This window comes from Artemia sp. Qi Xiang Cuo, chromosome 8, assembly GCF_049724085.1.
Source record: "Artemia sp. Qi Xiang Cuo chromosome 8, ASM4972408v1, whole genome shotgun sequence".
Classification (NCBI taxonomy): Eukaryota; Metazoa; Arthropoda; class Branchiopoda; order Anostraca; family Artemiidae; genus Artemia; species Artemia sp. Qi Xiang Cuo.
In genome coordinates this window covers 731,066-747,463 of record NC_142801.1, presented here as the reverse complement: position 1 = coordinate 747,463, position 16,398 = coordinate 731,066, and the positions used below count along the sequence as shown (strand labels likewise).

The window sequence follows — 16,398 nt, the reverse complement described above, 5'->3', positions numbered from 1 at the left end:
CTTAATTTTTTATTTTTGATATTTTAATTTGTCGTATTTATGTATTAATCCTGAAATATTGAATCGTTAAGGAGCTAAGTGTTCTTGCATGGATATTGTTGCGGATAGCACAGTATTTTTTCTATACTCTTGCATGTTTTTGCCAATTTCTTGCATTTTATCGTACAAAACTTGTAATTTGATGCCCTTGTCGGGACAATATCCCTTAACGAGCGTGGCGTCGCTCATTGATTCCATTTCACTATGGATTTTTGCGATCTTCTCTTTAATTTCCCTAAATTTGGCTTCAAGTGATTTATCCATTTGTTTGTTTACTAGGACTTCGTTTAATTTTTTGTTCATTTCTTCCTGAGAAGCCTTAATTTCTCTAAGGGACTTAAGCGTAGCCTCCATCATATTTTCGATTCTCAGTCTCTCTGTTGTTAATTGTGCTGAATCGTTTAGATATTTAGATCGTACTTGTAATAACTGGTCCATATTAGTTCTGTCTGTAATGGGATGGCACTAGGTAGTTTATTTTGTCTTTTGGAGGATGGGTTGTACAATATTCGTTCTTATTCTATCTTAAATGATTTTTTATTGAACCGGGATTCAATTCATCTGTAAAAATTAACTATTAAATTATTTTTATCTTTTTGGTTTTGTTTTAGTTTAATTTTTTTATTAATATACTTTGTTTTATGGTTTTTTTTTAAAGTTTCTAATTTAGATTTTATTTTAACATATGTGTTTTTGTGTTAGATATCAGATACCCCAATACCTGATTTCTAGACGTATTTTCATTTGTCTGGTATTCTACTTATTCTTCCAGATTTCGTGGTAACTTCCTGTTCGCCTTCTTGTGTTTTATTCTTTTTTGATTTTCCCATAGAGATCAGATCAAATTTCTTATACTCTTTTAGTAGGAATTTTTGACCTTTTAATTTTGCGGCTTTCGCATGGGTCGCGGCAGAAGCCGGTTTTTGTTTTGGTGCATCCTGGGGGTGGTCAGGATCTGATTCATCGTCGGAATCATTAGAGCTAGTGTCTGAAGATTCATTATTTGGGCTTTCGGGGGCGGTCCTTTGCGATTTAGGGGTATCTCCTGCCCTTGCTTCATATATTTCGTCTCCTTATGAGGAAGAGGGCTTATCTTCCATTTCCTCGAGTTGAAATCCTGTTTCGGGGGAGTTAAAAGATTCTTGGGAACTCTGGGAGGAGTCAAATATTTTTGGAGAATGTCGCCATTTCTTGAAAGCCATATCTTCCGGGGGCGGGGGTATTGTGTGTAACAGGGTCTGTTGCCAGGAGGTTGAGTCATTGGGTTTGACTTTGGATACAGTTATGTGATGGTATTGTGCTAGATTTTCATCTTCAGGGTTTTCCTGGGTCCAAGGCAAGGTACTTTGCCTTGTTTTTATCGGGTAATTAATAAAGTCCATGGCTTCTCTCAAACTCTTTGTATTTCCTTTATTTGTATCCATATGTGGAGTCTTCCTCATTTTTGCACCTGGGGTTTCCACAGCTCTGTTTAATTCCTCCTGTAACGACAGGGGTCTTTCTATCGGGGTTGCTGGGGATACCATGTCATCAGGAAATCTTTTGGGGGGACATGGGGTTGAAATTCTATCGGGGAAAAATTGGGTTTTTGGCGACAGCGTATAATCTAATTCTCCCGAACTTTTTGAAGATGAACTCTTTGGGCTTTTTGGTGTTCTTATTGGTACAGGTATTAAGGATTTTCTTTTAGGGATGACCAGGTTTTTCATGGCCAAAAATTCTTCAAAATCTTCCTCTTCGCTATGGTTTTCAAAGTAGTTTTGTTTGAAATTGAAGGGCTTTAATTTGGATAGCCTCGACTTAGGAAATATCGTTTTCCGCGCTTGATGAATCTGAAGATGAGGGTTTGGGTGTCCACCTAACTGGGTACTTGGCTCCTTTTATACGGCTAACATGTGCCTTGTATGTTCTCCCGTTTTCTGGGTTTATGATTTTAAAAGTAAAATCATTGTCGTATATTTTGATTATTCTGTAGGGTCCCGAATATTTATTGGAAAGTTTCTTGCCTTCTAACTTTGCCTCATTCTTTAGATACACACAATCTCCCACTCTAAAAGTTATATTTCCTTTAATTTTGGACTCGTTTCTCAACTCTTGGTTCATCTTACATTTTTTCTAACTCTTGTCTAACCATTTTATAGGTTTTTCTCATAATATTTATAAAATCAATTTTATTGTCTTATTTGTTATTGTAATACTGCATTGATTCTATTATTTATTGATAAAGTATTTTAAAATCGCGGCCAAATAAAAGAAAAAATGGACTCTCTTTAGTCGTTTCTGAATATGCGGTATTAATAACATTAGTTAGGTAAGGTAGATATAGATCCCAATCGTTTCGGTTGTCCTTTGTATAGATACTGAAAACATTGGAAAATAATTTGTGCCTATTTTCAATTTTTCCATTAGCTTGGGGGTGGTAGGGGGAGGTTAATAATTTTTCGATTTTAAGGAAACTCATTAAATCTCTTATTACTTTAGAAACGAGGTTAGTTCCGTTGTCACTAATAACCTGGTGAGGAACACCAAATTTTAAAAATATTTTTGCTAACGCTTTGCTTGTGGCATATGCGCCTTGATTTTTCAGTGCTTTGGCAAAAGTGAAGCCGGTAAAATGGTCTATTACCGAGAGAACGCAAGTATGTCCTCTATTAGAAACAGGTAATCCTCCACTCGTACCAGATAGGTCGAATGAAACAATATCGAAAGGAAACCTTTCTACTGGCACTCTTCCCATCGGGGGATTAGGGTACGTTTGGGGATTTTTCCTTAAATTACACGCTTCACATGTATTTATAAAATCTTTAAGTTTTGTCAATGCCGACGGAACATAAAAATATTGTTTTATCTTGTGAAATGTTTTGGTTATTCCTAAGTGTCCGCCTATCTCCGAATGGAAGTACTCAAAGGCAGGTGTTATTAAGCTTTGAGGTAGTACTGGGACTATTAGTGTTTGATTTCTATTTGTTTCTCCTGTTACTATCCTGCAAAGGATTTTTTCGTCCAAGTCATAATTAAAATTGTCTATTTCCCGTCTTAGGGCTTTGAACTTATCGGGGAGATTATTAGAATTCACAAAATAATTGATGAGAGTCGAACACATTTCATCCTTAACTTGGTTTCTTTTAATATTAGCTATCGATAAGGGGCTATGATTGACTTCGTCTTCTTCTACCTGAACTTTAGGTTTACTCTTCTTATATTTTCGTTTACTGGCAGGAATGGCATTCAATTGCTTAGTTTCATTGTCTGAGGGGTTATCCTCAGGGATTCTACTTAGGTAATCGCAGGGGGCATTCTGTTTACCGGTCACATGTTCAAATTCGTAGTCAGGATCTTGGATTTTCATTATCCATCTAGCTAAGATTCCAGTTGGATTTTTGAATGTACTCAGGTATTGTAAGCTTTTATGGTCCGAGCGCAACTTAAATTTTCGACCTATTAAATTATGTCTAAACTTGTCTAAATGGTAAATTATAGATAGTAACTCCAAATTCGTTGCTGAATAGCTTATTTTGCCTTTGGTTAGAGTTCTGCTTGAATAGTATATGACTTTTTCTATATTCTGAGGGGGTTCCTGTAGGGGTTCAGGGTGGTTTTCCACGGGGATTAATTGGGAAAGGATCGCACCGATGCCTAGACCTGAAACATCGGTATTAACCAGAAATTGTCCCTTTTCAAAGTCTGGCAAAGACAAAATTGGTTCAGAAGTAAGAGCTTTCTTGAGAGTATCTAATGAAGTTTGAGGTTCATTCGACCAGGTGATAATTTTGCCTTCCCCTTTAGTCAAGTCCGTTAAAGGTTTGGCAATCTGGGCGTAGTTGCGTATGAACTTTCTAAAATAACTGGTTAAACCAATAATTCCTCTTAGTTATTTCATAGTTTTTGGTAGCTTGAGGTTTTCTACACATTTTATCTTCTCAGGGTCCGGTGATATTTGACCTTGGGTCACTATCATTCCTAAAAATTTTATTTCGGATTGAAATAAATTTACTTTTTCAGGTCTACATTTTAAATTACCCTCTCTGAATTTTTCAAAAACTTTGGCTAATGTGTTTATATGGTCTTCTGGTGTTTCTCCCATACAAATTAAATTATCCACGAAATGGATAATATTTTCTATACCTCGTAATAAATGTAACAGAGGTCTACATAATGCACTTGAACTAGTTTTGAGTCCGAAGGGTACTCTCAAATATTCATAAGAACCACATTCGGTCGTCGAAAAGGCCGTCTTATAAACGCCGTTATCTGCCGTTATCTACCTTAACCTGGTGACAACCTTGCGTGAGGTCAAGCGATGTAAAAATTTTATTTTTGGTTGAAATGGAGTCTAGGATTTCATCAATGCGGGGCAGGGGAAATTTGTCACTAACTACCTGCTTATTTAAGGCTCTATAATCTACTACAAGTCTAAGGTCCTTGTTCTTTTTTGGTACTAGTATAACAGGGGCTGAATACGGGCTTATGCTTGGCCGTATTATATTGTTTCCTTCTAACTCGCGGATTTTATTTTTTAACCAGCCTTTATAGGGATAAGGGATGCGATAGGGCTGTTTAGCTACGGGCAACCCTGTGGTTTGTATAGAATGTTCATAGAACGGTATCAATCCAATATCTTCCTCACACGTAGAAAAAATATCTCTAAAATTCCAGAGCAATTCACATAATTTTTTGTGTAATTGCGTATCTTTGATATGATCTAATTTAAATTTTTTCCAAAAATTGGGGTTTTGTTAGGGGGTACCTATTCTTTGGGTTGCTAACACCGATGCTATTAACTAAGCTTTCCTTGGAGTTTTTCCATTTGTTTAGCTCGTGCTCAGAAATAACTTGTATTTCAACGAGACATGTTCCCTTTTTCAATGTAATCATATCGTTTTCATGTGTGTTAGTTAACCAAACAAAACCTTCTCCTTTCTCATATGAAACGATTTGTTCTTCACAAAACAGATTTTTTGGGATTTCTTTACACGGGGATGCAAACCAAATTTCGGAATTGTCATTTACAGGGGTGACCATTTGTGAGATTTGAACTCTTTGCATCGTTTTTGGGGGGATTTTTGTCTTACGCACCGCGAATCCATAATATTTTTCTTCCGGGTTATTTTCTATTAAATTAAGATTGGCGCTTGGTTGCGTCAAGTCTTCCGCTTTTGGGGTTGATTGTAAGGGTGAATCCAAGTCCTGTCCATTTACATTGGTACTTAGATTTATTATTTTATTCCATAATTCAGCTATTTTCTTTATTTCTGTTTGTCTATACTCCTGCATTTTTCCTATTTTTGCTTTTACTGACTCGATCCATTTGCTGCTTGATTTTCTCTCACGAGACGAGAGATAGGGTACAAAAGATTTTATTCTATTCACTATTACTTCCCCTCTCTCCACGCGTTGGAGATTAGGATCGTATGGATACACGAGTCTGTTATTTGCTATATCTAATAAAACTTTATTAGATTTTAGAAAATTAGCGCCAATTATGGCCCCATATGGGACATTGTTGCAGATTATGAAGTTTGTAGGAAAGTTTCTATTATCTTTTGTCACATCTAAACATATGGAGCCTATATCTTCCAGCCTATGACCTATGACGCTTGTTAAACTGGGAATATTGAAGTTTTTCCGTCGCTTAATATATACTGGTAGTCTATTAAATACATTCGAAATTATTATGCTAACTGATGCACCGGAGTCTATTAACGCCTTAAAACTAATACTTGCAACACCAAAATTATTTAATATAGGTAATATGTCATTATTATCACTTAAGGAAGGTACAATTACTGGAAGGGATCTATGAAAAATACTGGCCTCCAGGGTCCCGATTAATTTTCTTGGGGGCCTAATTCGTTTCCCTGTGCATTTATTTGATAAGTGGGTGTTTGACATTGGGGTTCGGAGGGAAGTGAATTGGGTTCACTAGAAATTGAAGTCCCGATTTGATTGCCATTTGATTGTCTTGATTGCCATGTATTATTGCGTGGGTTAGAATTTCTTGTGCCGACGGCTCGCGGCATTTGATCGTTTTGTATTGACGAAAAATTTCTTTCGTTTCCCGAAAAATTTCTTTCGTTTCCCGTCGGGAAAAAATATCCTCTGTTATCGCTCGTATTCCTGTTAAATCTAGCCGGATACACTGTCCTTGAATTAAATTGGTACGTATTTTGTCGCGTGTTTGGGTTGGGGAACCGATAATTATTTTGTCGGTTGAGGGAAGGATTTGAATATGTTTGGGGAGTTGTGTATTGATAAGGATTTGCGTATTCAAATCCTTGTTGGTGTGGGTTGCGGAACGATGGGTGACGTGGGGTGTTATTTCTATAACTTCCTGACCCATTGGCATTTAAGTTTGTTCTCCCGAACAAACGGTTGTTAAAACTAGGGGTTGCTGGCGTATAGTTTTTTGTACGGCATTCCCTGGCGATATGTCCTTGTTTATTACATGCATAGCATATAATTGGGGGGTTGTTCACGTAGTTTGTCGTGTCTGAGGGTACAAAGCGCACCATTTTTTACCTGGTAGGGGTTGGAGATCTATTTTGGTTTGGTCTAGGTGAATTGTCTCTCGAAAAGGATCCTGGGGAAGTTCCTCGTGATCGTCCCGATTTGAATTTTCTACATTGTTTATTCTTGACTTATTGTGGTTTGCCACAATCGAGTCAATTTCGATCATTCTCTCTACTTCTTGGACTGCCAGCTCTAATGTTTGAATATTTTTAGATATTAACATTCGGTATAGTTTGGGGCTCAAACCTTGCATGAAAGCATTTAGTACGATTTTATTATATAAAGGACCAGATTCTTTCCCGTATTTAGCTTCAATAGATACTATTACTCTGTGCAGATATTCCCTAACATTTTGGGTTTCGTCGAAACATACGGTTCCGTGCTTTAGTTTGAGTGTTGAACTAGTTTCCACAAATCTTTGTTGGAAAGCTTTTAGCAGTTTTTCTATTGAGTTTACTGGAAGATTGTTATCTTCCCCTATTGTATTTTCTATTTGTTTTAAGAATGTTAGTGCTTGCCCCTTAAGTCTCATTAACAACATGCCTACTAAGGATTTTAAGTCCGTTTGAGTTATTTCTACGAATTGGTTCAATTGGATAATAAATTCATCTACATCTGAGTCAACGTTATATGATGGGAGGGATTTTGAAATTTCCACTGTTTTGGCAATTATTTTCTGATTTAATAATTGCTCGTTTTGATCTAACGAAATTTTGGTTGTTTTTTTTTTCTTAAAAATAAATTAAAATTCGGCACTGGTTTTGCTTTTTTTTTTTTATTATATAAATTAAGTTTGGCGCGTCTAAATTATATTTTTGTTAATATTTTAAGGGGACTTAGGCTTAATAAAATATTGCACTTCAAAGCATGCACAAGATATAGCACTTTCAAAGCATGCAGAAAATATGGCACTTTAAGGCATGCGCAAATTATCACACTTTTCCTATGCGTAATATTTCTCAACAATCTTTTTTTTTTTAAATGTTGTCGGGGTGTTTTTGCTCCTTTAAACAGGCCGCGCCAATTGTAATGGGGGGGGGATTTGAGTTAATGCTATGGCGAGTTTTCAAGGAAGGGGAAGTTTTCGATAAAAGGGTTTTATCGAAAACCCTTGCCTACTAATGATTTTAAGTCTGTTTGAGTTACTTCTACGATTTGGTTCAATTGGATAATAAATTCATCTACATCTGAGTCAACGTTATATGATGGGTGGGATTTTGAAATTTCCACTTTTTTGGCAATGAGTTTCTGATTTAATAATTGATCTTTTTGATCTAACGACATTTTGGTTGTTTTTTTTTCTTCAAAATAAATTAAAATTCGGCACTGGTTTTGCTTTTTTTTTTTTATTTTATAACTTAAGTTTTGCGCGTAGAAATTATATTTTTGTTAATATTTTAAGGGGACATAGGCTTAATAAAATATTGCACTTCAAAGCATGCACAAGATATAGCACTTTCAAAGCATGCAGAAAATATGGCACTTTAAGGCATGCACAAAATATCACGCTTTCCCTATGCGTAATATTTCTCAACAATCTTTTTTTTTTAAATGTTGTCCTTGTGTTTTTGCTCCTTTAAACAGGCCGCGCCAATTGTAATGGGGGGGGGGGATGTGAGTTAATGATATGGCGTGTTGTCAAGAAAGGGGAAATGTTCGAGAAAAGGGTTTTGTTATTATGCTTCAAGTTTTTTATTTGTACACTAATTCCTAATTTAACTATTTCTCGCGATAATTTTCAGTTGAACTCTTGGTTGATGGTTCGCGAGTGGCATACCTAAGTGGAGGCAGAACTTTATGTGTAGGGAGTTTAAATTAACTCTATAAATAGGGAGCTCGCATTAACGACCATACTGAGTCGAAATCAGATTGAATGGATACAGTTTCCCTTGGTAGCGAGTGGAGCCACAAGGACGATCTATCTCGAGAAATACTAGCATAAAGAGAATAAAATAAGAAGATGATGTATTTATTTACTCACAGAACTGGAACAGAGCTTCGGTATATCAAAACACTTGCAGTAAATCGCACTAAGTTAAAACTGGTCACTGGTTCAATACTATTGTCTATTTAATTCACATAGGGTAAAAAGTTGAAAGTGAGTCTACAATAAACTGACCCGAATCTTAAGTAAAACTCCCATAAGATTCATACAAGATTAACATAAGACTGGAAAAAAACTCCAAAATAGACTGCCTCCAAATTGCTAAGTTCGAAAATACTATACTCTCAGATTTTAGCCGAAGGTTACATACGGGCGTTACTGAAGAGCGCATTATATTAATCCTGTTGGTTCAAATTTTTTGTCTTCTATTACTATTGGGCAGTGCTATCCCAATCAGCTCCTTGATTTTAATTAACTTTTGATAGGATTTATGACTCTTTAAAACTTCACTTTGGAATTCTTCCTAGCATGATACAATTTTTTACTTGATACAAAGTTTAATATTGAATTACACGCAAATATTTTCAGAAGCTCTTCCTTGTAATTTATACAATTTTTGACACATTTTATGCAAATTTCAAACCTAAGATGTATTGTGTTAAAATTGTAAAACAATGTTTCGCTACTTTTTAAATTTGACAATTAATTGTTACTTAAATTGTTTGGGTTTATATTCTGGGCAGTTTTACTTGGAAAATTTTTGGGGTATTGGAAATTGATTCCATTACAGAGGGAGGGGGAGGGCTAGTTAACCTCCGTCACTTTTAACTCTTAAAAGAGAAATAGAACTATACATTTCCAGTCAAATGAGCCTCCTCTAAAGTTCACACGACCATTGCCTTTAATACAAACTTTATATGCCCTGGGCATAACTAACAATCCTTGCCCCCAGACTGTAGAGGGTTGTGTCAACCCCAAGGACCTCGTTTTGTGATCTTTGGACAAATGACTATCTCAAAATTTTATTGGATACATTTTGGGACAATACGACATGTTGGGGGGGTATCTGTCCTCTGATCACTTTCAATCTTAAAAAGGGCACTAGAACTTCTGATTAGCAATCCAATGAGCCCCCTCCAAAGTGTATACAACCACCTCTACTATAAAAACCTTATATGACCCAAGGGCATAGCTTACAACCCTTGCCCTGGGGGCTGTTAGGGCTTGCCATCGACAAATACATAATTTCGGTCCTTTCAACAATGTTGAACAAAATGGCTATCTCAAAATTTTAATTGGATGTGTTTGGGGAAATAATGGGCGTGAGGGGGGGGGTTGTTGTTGCTTGCCCTCCAATCACTTTCGACTATTAAAAAGAGCACTAGCCCTTTCAATTTCCAATCAAATGAGCCCATTTCGAAGTTTCTACGAAAACTCCTTCTATACGAAGTGCCCTGGTATAAAAAGAAGAAATAAATTTAATAATGCATTGTGCCCACATCGCTCTTTACTTTAGCAGCGCTATTGCGCTGCCTATGATTATACGAACTACATGGTTTATAAAAAACATATCCAGGCTCGAGTCCTTCCCGCTCAGATTCTTAAGTTTTTTGTAGCAGTTTCAAGCTTTGAATTTACATATTTTTGTTTATGTTGTTATACTTTTGCATACATACTTGTGTAGCTCCAAGATTTCAAACAGCTGATTTTCCCTTGTTCTCGCCAAATAATTGAAAACGAAATGAAAATCATTTATTTTTAAGCATTTTCAAATACGCATTTTCAACAAATTTCTACATATTTGTCGTCATTTTATTTCGGGAGTCTCTGTGTCTGATAAGTGTATTTTTAATCATGCTGATCTGTGTTCTGTTTTATCTTATATTAATAAGTCGTGTACTTTTGCTTATGCATCTTCAGGGTTGGAGCATAGGTTTAAAGCCCAATGTTTTTAGGGCGACACCAAAAGTATTCAAGACCCTCCCCTCCCCTAGTTCGTGTTCCATTCGACTTTCAGTCTTATCCCCTTGCATACTCTATACAGAGCAGTATACCTCAGGAATCGATCCCTCGAAACAATCCTCCGCCCCAAGTACTTACGCGGGCCCAGTCAACCCCACCCCCACAATCACTTTATTCAATTCGGAGCGTCCACACCCACCCCCACCCCCTCACTCGAATTCGTCCCAAAAATCCACTTCCTTTCCACTCCGTTCTTCCCCGTGTGTCCAAGAAGTTACCGACCGGTTCTGGACTCCACCCGTTATTTGCCGAAACAAACCCGACCCCTCTCCCCTCAGACACCCTCCACCGTACCTCCCTCCCTCAGCATCATCTTGCCTACCCCCGCCCCCCAATAAATATCATATAATAAATATCCCCCATAATAAATGGTCCGCCTCAAAAATTATCCGCTCCGTCCAATCGCCCAGTTAAAGCTTCGTTCTTAGTCTAACCATAAACCAGTGAATGCTTCACTGATTACCCGTGATTATTCAGATGAAAGATATAGTTTATCCTCTTTAATAGAAGAAAATTTTACAAAAGAGCAAAATTTTACCTGGGGCTCTCTCAGTTTACCCCCAACTTTTAAAAGTGAACCTCTACCCCTTCCACTTCAAAACCGGTTTAGTAGTCTCTTGGTTCACGGTGGTGAGGTTGAGCCTTACGGCAAACCTCCCTAAAATAATCCAAATGATAATATTTCACTTTTAGGGGATGTTCTCCCCACTTCCAGCATTGATTTTAATACTTACACCCTGCCTATTTTGCCTCAGAAGAAAGATTTTTTTAAGAAATATTTTTTTTAATTGTTTGATAAAAAAAAAAAAAACGTTATGCTTCACCCGTTTTCCACCGTACGAACGCCCAAATTTTAAATTTTTAAAAGTTAGTTGAGTTATAACCAACATAAAAATTTAACCCAATTGATGTAATTGCAGATACTGAAGTCCAGGCACAAGATCCAGATCTCCTTAAAATGACCGGTTTTCAGGAGTTTATAAAGTTACGCCCGGTTGACCACCCACTGGGAAAAAAAGAAGGAGGAGTAATGATTTTCGCCAAGGATTGCCTGTCTCCTACCCTTATCCATGTACCAGGTCTAGGTGATTGCGATGAAATCATTTGGATATCTACAAAGCCCAAATGCCTACCGCGGCCTTACACAAAATTAATAAGTTGCTCTTTTTATTTTTCACCCGGACAGAATGCTTGTTCTCGTCGTAATTTTCATGACAGGCTACAAGCAAGTCTTGACTTTGTGACGACAAAGTATCCAAATGCCGGCATCTTTATAGCAGGAGACACGAACGAACTAAGTCTTAGTTATTTGTGCAATGATCAGAAGCTCAAGCAAATTGTTGATTTCCCTACTACAAAAGGTGGAACCAGTTTGGATATTGTTTGCACCAACCTTAAAACCTTCTACAATACTCTAACTAACCTCCCCCGCCACACCTTCGGTGGTAGCTATCATTTCATGCTACTTTTTAAACCACTGCTAGTTTTCAAAACAAATTACTCAATTTCAGAATTTTCGTACGAATAACAAGTCAAGGTCTTTTTGATTTTGGATTCCGTCCGAGAGTTGGGATGATGTTTTGCCGTGTGTAAATCTTAATTCAAAGGTTAGTTTGTTTCAAGCAAAAGTAATGACAAATTACCAACATTGTTTCCCAGAGGTTACCAAGAAGGTATGTTCCTCAGGTAAACCTTACAAATAAAAGATGAAAAAATAAAATGACTAATCCATTTGAAACTAAAACTTTTTCACCTTGAAAAGAAAGAGGAAGCCTTAACCCTCTCTAAACAAATTACCAATGAAATACGTCATGCAGCTTTGCGTTATAACAAGAATATATTAAATTGCTTAAAACAGAGCAAACCTCAGCAATGGTTTAAGAAAGTGAGAGAAACAGGGGGTCGGTCGTGCAAGAACCCTGATTTTCTTCTGGATGAAGCGCCTGAACATACAGCAAATGAGCTTAATAAACACCTAGTTAGCAGTGTGCAAACGTTCCCCCCTCTCGGAAAATCAGCTAATCCCTGAAACTCCAAAAGATAAAATCCCGGAAATTTCGGCGATGCAAATAATAGAAAAAATACAGAAACTGAAAAAAAAACTAGTATTAGCCCCATTGATATCCCAATTGATCTAATAAAAGCATTCCCTGATAAACTATTAACACCCCTTGTTAGTATTTTTAATTAGACCCTGGCACCGTGCCGATGAGGGAAGACCAGCGGCGGTGGGGCCAAAAACAGCGCGCGGCCCCTGCGCCACCGGCGCGATCAACGTTGACCGCAAACATTAGTGTTTTCATCAGTCTTTCTCAAATCACAGCTTAGATTTACAACAGATTCAAGCCTATTCATGAATTCAAAACTTCACATGTCGCTGGCTGGAAACTGGTATTCTACGTACTTCATCAAGAGAAGTAGAAATCTGGTAGAAACTAAATGGCTGTGGCGTTTCAGAACCCTTACATAATAGTTGAAGTTTCTATTAGCTATGTATTCTTAACATAAATAATTATTAAAATTAGTAGTTTTTTTTCATCGAGCATTACTGCATACAAAACTTGAAAAACCGTATCACAAAATTCGTCAGTTATCTGGGTAAAAACTTTGAATATAAGTTTGAACTTAGAAGCTTAATTTTTTCATAATGCCCTTTGCCGACATCTGTTTTGTCACCTTTAAAACAGTTGAAATGGGCGACTTTGATATTGATTGTATTTTTTTCTCTTTTAGATTCCTAAAAAGCCTTCCTTGTATTAAAAACTGATTTTTAATAACAATTAAAAAAATACATTTTAAAGTTTTTTTGGCTTTTTTATAGAATATATGTCATGTAGGCTAAGGCTGAACTGCTGCTTTTTTTTATTGCTTTTGGCTGCTCTTTTGGATATTATTCATTTTTTCTTTTGGGGATTCATTCCAAATTATAAACTCATAAATACCTAATATCAGCTAAATTATAAACTGAATCTAAAAGGAGGAAATTTATCAAATTGAAAAATACATGATGAGCACTTCACATGAGAACACTTCAATAACAATGAAACAAAAAACACTTAATGGTCTATTCGGTATGAAGAAAAATGAAGTGCCAGCTATTTTCTTAGGTAAAAATTAAAAGTTCATCTATTTTAAACATAATTAAATAAAATAATGTGGAGACTGAAGTAGCTCTAGGAAGATGTTGAGTTTTTCTTCCTTGTTCATCAGTCTTAATCCAAGCAAAATGTTAGGAGACTTAGTATCAGTTATTGAGTTTAAGCTTTGATTTCCAAATGCTCACAGAAATAACCAAATTTAAGAAAGTCGCAACAATAAGTCACCTGTGGTCAAAATACTCAGACTCCTCTTTGATCCCCACCCAGGTTTAAAACTTCTGCTATGGTCATATCCATGGAAATCTCCAAAGAGTTTCTTCTTAAAGTAGTTTTCAAGCGTAGTTAGTGGTATTTAGCCTTTTTTGCTTTTCTTCAAAGCTTTGAAAAAAGTGTTATAATATTCCAAAGTTACATTTGTGCTTATTTTTGGTAATCATTTGTGGGTTGATCAAATTTTTTAAACCACTGTAGATACGTAAGAACGTTGCAACATCTAGTACCCTGAGGTCATAAGACTGTCAAAGACTCCTCCTTGAACCTCCCAAATGGAAAGCCTTTATTATGACCTGGCCTTTTAATGTAACTTGGGCACTGGACCAAGGGCGCCATTGTCACTCGAACGCAACGTTAGGTCCATATCGCTTTCGTCACACCAATTTGTTTTAGTGTGAATCTTCCTGGTACTTATGAATGAATATTTTCAAAGTAAACTCGTTACATCAATAAGAAAAAACCGGGTTTGACGCATGTGTCCCTTTCCCTTTGGACGATAAAATTAATCAAAGTGCTGTACCAAGTATAACACCCGAAAATCTTGTTAAGATTTGCCAACTTTTCAATTTTTTGGCATCCCTGCTTTTAATAATAAAAAAAAAATAATAAAGGTACTATTACTTAAATATAATAACTCCCTATGCCCACCCAGTGGATATCATCTTGATAGGATACGGTATCTGCTTCAAAAAAAAAAAAATAACTTATTGGCATCCCTGCTTTAAAAAAAAAAAAAAATCGAGATACTATCATTTAAATGTAATACATCACTACCCGCCCCCCCTCTCTGAATACCACCTTGAAGGATACCGTCTCAGCTTTACATTAAAAAAAATAATTAATTTAATAATTAACTAGGTCACTAATGGGTCACTATATATATATATCTAGGTCACTATATATATATATATATATATATATATATATATATATATATATATATATATATATATATATATATATATATATATATATATATATATATATATATATATATATATATATATAGTGCTTTATTTTGGACGTAAAATTCAAAATTCGGCAAACCTGCTGTGAAAGAAATTTTAAAATAAAATTTTATTCTATTCTATAAATTAGATGAGAAACCCCTGGCGATTTTTTGGTTGTTACCTACTGTAATAATTGAAAACATTTCTACAAAAACTCTAAATTTGGATCCCATACATTTCCTTTATTTGCAAAATATATTACAGAAAGAAACACTTGGTTGAACATATACTTAATTGAGTGACAATGTATTGAATGAATGCACCATAATATGCACAATAACCAGACACCTGGTGTTTATTTTCCATGGCAGCCATTTGTCATCATTAAAAAAAAAAAAAAAGAAAAGAAAAAAAAAAAAAAAAATCAAATGTTGAGAAATATAAGCATATCTATAAAACAAAACTACAAATTTGAATCTCTGTCACATTTACTAAATGTAATCGATATACTACGTAATTACTTATTTGAAAATTTGCTGATCTGGCTTACTGATGCTGTTACAAGACTGTGTGCTACAAATCCTGTACATTACGGCAATACATTCGATGGATTTTTGAAGTAGTAGCTTGAGCCCCTGGAACTTTAGAGAAATGGTAAGATCCTGTAGAAGGGATTCAACCTCTCGTCTAGAAAATTTTCGCACATTTATCATCTCTACGATTTCCAAAACCGCGACTGATCTTTTTTCAGAGTCTTTGGATAGCCAACTGTAAAGCGTCTTTAAAAAACTTTGAAATCCTTCGAATGTACGTCCTTTCAAAGAGGCACAGGAGTATTTAGCCAATTCTACAAAATCAGTAGTATTAAAATTGGTAACAAATTTGGGAGCTTCTTTCCCATTCCGCAGTCATAAGAACTATCTCTTTCATAACGATTGTTTTTTCATATTGGTTTCCATATGTGAAAAAAATACTTTCAAGAATTGATAAATCTTGTTTGATGAAGTAACTTTGAAGCAAATATTCAGCAATATCCTCTTTAATACCAAGAAAGTTGTACTTTTCTACAATGTATGTAAATGCATCTTTATTCGTTGTTTCGAAACCAGAAACAGTTCCTTCTTTATAGTAATCCACAATAGTTTTCATGGCTTCAAAGTTCACATCATTAGCTTGAACAAGATTTGTTTGTTTTTCAAGCATATTTGCCTCTAGCATGGCCTTGAAGACATCACTAACAGCTGTTAATAGGGACTTCTTGACTTCAACGTCACCCCCGTCACATTGAATAGTAATAATAGGTTTCTTCAATCTTGAAATTGGTAAGAATTTTTCTAAGTCCACAAACTCGACACATCACTGAACAACAATAAAAGCACATTTGGAAAGTCTCGGATTGGTGGGGGGGGGACGGGCGGCAGGTGAATTTTAAAATTAAAAAGTGATACTTGATTTTTAAAAAATGTTTGTGAATATTTAAAAAATGTTAATTTTAGAAAAGCATATCATTGGCCCCTTGGGTTTTACAAAAGATGTATCTGATCACACTTAAAGTTGTAGCTTCAGTTCTCAAAGTTTCCTGTGTAAATTAAAAATTTATTTAGGTACAATCAACCTCTTT

The 16,398-nt window shown here is 35.7% G+C and overlaps 1 pseudogene; it reads right to left on the bottom strand.

Moving 5' to 3' along the window:
• Positions 1-15,298: 15,298 nt before the first annotated feature.
• On the bottom strand, positions 15,299-16,134 carry LOC148949051 (uncharacterized; annotated as a pseudogene).
• Between the last annotated feature and the right edge of the window lie 264 nt (positions 16,135-16,398).